The 3823-nt window shown below is 43.8% G+C and overlaps 1 non-coding gene across 1 annotated transcript; it reads right to left on the reverse strand.

Annotated features, from left to right (window-relative positions):
• Positions 1-1424: 1424 nt before the first annotated feature.
• trnas-aga (transfer RNA serine (anticodon AGA)) lies at positions 1425-1506 on the reverse strand. Its single transcript has one exon. It is a non-coding gene; the product is annotated as a tRNA-Ser (tRNA).
• Between the last annotated feature and the right edge of the window lie 2317 nt (positions 1507-3823).

Below are 3823 nucleotides of genomic sequence, written 5' to 3' on the forward strand. Positions count from 1 at the left end.
CCTTGATTGTCCCAAATTTAACTCTCGTCATCCTTTTATTGCTGACATACCTATGGAAAGCCTTAGGGTTAACCCTGATCCTTTCTGCCAACAACTTCTCATGTCTCCTCCTGGCTGTTCTCAGCTCTCTTTTTAGGTCTTTCCTGATATCGTTGGAACCCTCGAGCGCTCTAACTGAGTTTTCACGTTTTGTCCTAACATAAGACTTCTTGTTCTTCTTGACCAGGGATTCCACTTCCTTAGTAAAGCACGGCTCACACGTTCTATATCTTACTCCCTGCCTGACAGGTACATACTTATCCAGGACACGCAGGAGCTTTTCCTTGAATAAGCTCCACATTTTTAATGTGCTCACCCCCTACAGTTTCCTAACCCACTCTACGATTCCTAAATCTTACCTCATTGCATCGTGATTTCCCTTCCACAAGCTGAAACTCTTGCTCCGTGGAGTACACCTATCCCTTTCCATCACGAAAGAAAACCTGAGAGAATTGTGATTGCTGACTCCACAGTGCTCACCTACTTCCAAATCTAAAACCTGGCCAGGCTCGTTACCCAGTACTAAATCGAAAGTGGCTTCTTCCCTTGAAGGCATGTCTACATACTGTGTCAGGAAGCCCTCCCCCACACACAGGACAAAAACTGACCCATCTATAGTACTCGTACTGCAGTGATCTCAGTCAATATTTGGATATTGTCTTGAGTGTTCCAGAGTTTTTCATTGTCCCACAGTCCAGATGAAGTTTGTATTCCTCGCGTACGGGAGCGAGAATTCTTTCAATGTCTCAGATCAGTTCCTGTGCCGAGAACATCAGAGTCAATGTCCCTTCCTCTACTCGGACTGACAATTTACACTTCTTCAATCTCCTATGATTCCATTTCCCAAAGGGTTTCTCAAGATTTCCAAAGCTGGAGCCTAAATTATATGGTATGCTTCCTAAACATTTTTCCAACTGCCAACTGACAATATTTTCACAGTAACTCTTCACAATCCTCTGGCTTGCACCATGTCCAGGGATGAGAAGTCCCGTTTGGTGGAGAGAGTTCCTAGGCTGGTGAGTTTCACTTTGGAACAAAGATGGTTAAGTGGCAATTTCCTGCGGTCGTTTGTAATGATGGGAGAGGGGAATGAGCACTCTGATGAGCAGGAGGAAGTGTTGCCAATGACCAGAGTCAGAGAACAGAGGACAAGGGATGAAAGGAATCTAATGAAAAGCAGCACTTCTGCTCAGGACGTTCAATAACAACTGCAGAAACCCGATGTGTCAAGCAGTGTATCTGGAAAGAGAAACAGAGATAATGTTTTAAATGTGGAGCATTTCTGATGAAGAACTCGAGTTTCTCAAGTCTAATCAAATTACAGGCCTGGTTTGCAAAACAGGCTTTCTGAACTTTGAATAGTTCCAGCAGGAAAGCATTCATAACGTAGTCAGCAGGATTCGAACCTACGTGGGAAAACCCCAACGGATTTCTAATCCATCGCCTTAACCACTCGGCCATGACTACAGACAGCTCCGCACCCTGAGCACTGACCAAATCAGCCGTGATCTCATTGAAAGCTGCCGCTGACTTGAGTTACATGTTTCCATCTCCATTCATACCTTTGCTGTCATTTGTAAGGTGCGAGACACCAATGTAAAAGAAGAAAAGCACAAAGTTAGGACAAGATATTTGCAGCAAAATTGATTCAACATTATTTATTGAAAGGAAAATCACACTTGGCAATTTGCTAGACCTCTTTGCGAACATGACCAGCAGAGGTAATCAAGGGAGCTATTGATCTGAGTATTCTTGGACATGAAACAAACTAAGGTTAGTGACATATTCATTCCTATTTTTAGCGAACGAAATGGTCTTTCCTGATTGTTACATTGAAAGAGATGGTTCCCAATAAAAGACAGAGATTAAGTCGCTTGTAGATATACTTCAATGTGATACGATTCACTTTCAGCCCCTAATTACCCCAGAGATTCATTTCTTTTTCTGGCGAAGGAACTGGTCTTTCCAGATGCTCACAATGACAGAGATTTTTCCCAATTAAAGAAAGCAAATAAGTCCCATCTCACGCTGACACCATCGTGAGCGCTGCTGTTTTACAATGCCACAGAGTCAGGGTCAATTCCCGCCTCAAGCAACTGAATGTGTGGAGTTTGCACATTCTCCCCGTGGCTGCGTGCGCTTGCTCTGCTTTTCTCCCACAGTCCAAAAATGTACCGGTTTGTTGAAATGGCCGTGCTAAATTGACGCGGTTAAAGGAGAGGAATGCATTTGGGCTCGGGCGGGTCGGTGTGGAGTTGCTGGGCTGAAGGACCTGTTTGCACATTGTAAGTATTCTAATCTACAGTAGTCAATGACCAAGGTATGGCGCACGTTGTTCGATGGGGCATATATGAGTTTTCGATTGTTTTTCTTCAAAGTTTCTTTACAATTCAAACAGGAGAGGAAGAAGGGAAATGAATGTCTCCCATAATTCTTGCCTTCTTTTATCATTCACAGGCGGTATTTTTTCCTGTACGTTTTTTGTTACACTGTGGTTACTGTTAGTGTTCTTGTAAGCTACACCGGCTGGTTTCCTCATTCCTCAATGTTCCTCATCTCTACCCAAACACACTTTCCATCCTTATCTCCTGAATCAAAGTGATCTCTAACCATTGCATAATTGCGACGGAAAGTGAGCTTTTCACACGCCTGTGTATATCATTTCCCAATATTAATTGATCGTTTACTGTGTTGCAATTGCGCACGAGAAGAGGAAAACAAAATCGAGGCCGGTGGTCCTGGATTTCAAACGCACGTAATTGCAGCTAAAACGCAGATTACTGCACACAATGCGATCAAGGAAACATGCACCCAACCGTCAGGAAGCACACAATAAGTACAATGCTGTCTGTCATGTCAGGAACAGGACTAGAAACACAACAGAAATACGTCTCTTGGGTACTATTTTGGACGTATTTCTCAATGAGCTATCGTGTTTTACATATGTTCCATCGGGAGTTACCTCACACAAGGAAGTAACCAGTGCTGCAGACGGTCATATAATCCGAGTTCCAAGTCCCGGAGTCAGAGACACTCATATCCCTGTGTGTACCTACAAGGAACAGCTGTGCATGGGGTTTACAGGGTAACTGAACTGCCTGAACGCAGCTCGATGGTCGTCTGTCTGCTTCTCCTCTATCGTTTTATGTGCAGTCCCTGCGTGCAATCTTGTTAACTACGTTTGTCCGGCACAAGATGGGCATTGGTCACTTGTCTCTGAGAGAGGCTGTTGGTTTGTGTGTTGTCATAATTCCGAGTGTAAGGAGGAATCTGGCTGTCAGTTCCCAGAAACTTACTTTAATAAATGGAAGCGTGCTTTTTAACTTGCCGCGTGGCATATACTCGTTGCAAAGTTCGTGCACTGCGAATCACGTTGCGGGACTATCCAATTTTGGCAAAGAATTTGTGTGGCAGTCATGAGTTGCCACGACCAGCTATCCCTTGTAGCAATACGGACAAATGGCAAGAACAACAAATTCGATTAGAGCAGCACAAGGTTAATGTGTCAGGGCAAACAGAAGGCAGCCAGAAGATTTCTGGGTGTAGGGCAATCACCCAAGGAACCTTTTCATATGAAAGTCTCTGCATCAGTAGAACCTGGGACCAAAGTAATCTACGTTGGTTATTCATATTGCAGACAACTTGCTTTGTTCCTCGTTTACTCTGAAAGTGAATAGACATAGTTATTTCACCATCATTTCGAAAGAAGATCCTGCATTGAATCTGTTCACCGTTTTTTGATGCTGTGGCAAAAAGGTGGGCAATCACGATGTGAAACGTTGCT

This window comes from Chiloscyllium punctatum, chromosome 34 (assembly GCF_047496795.1).
Source record: "Chiloscyllium punctatum isolate Juve2018m chromosome 34, sChiPun1.3, whole genome shotgun sequence".
In the NCBI taxonomy this organism is placed as follows: Eukaryota; Metazoa; Chordata; class Chondrichthyes; order Orectolobiformes; family Hemiscylliidae; genus Chiloscyllium; species Chiloscyllium punctatum.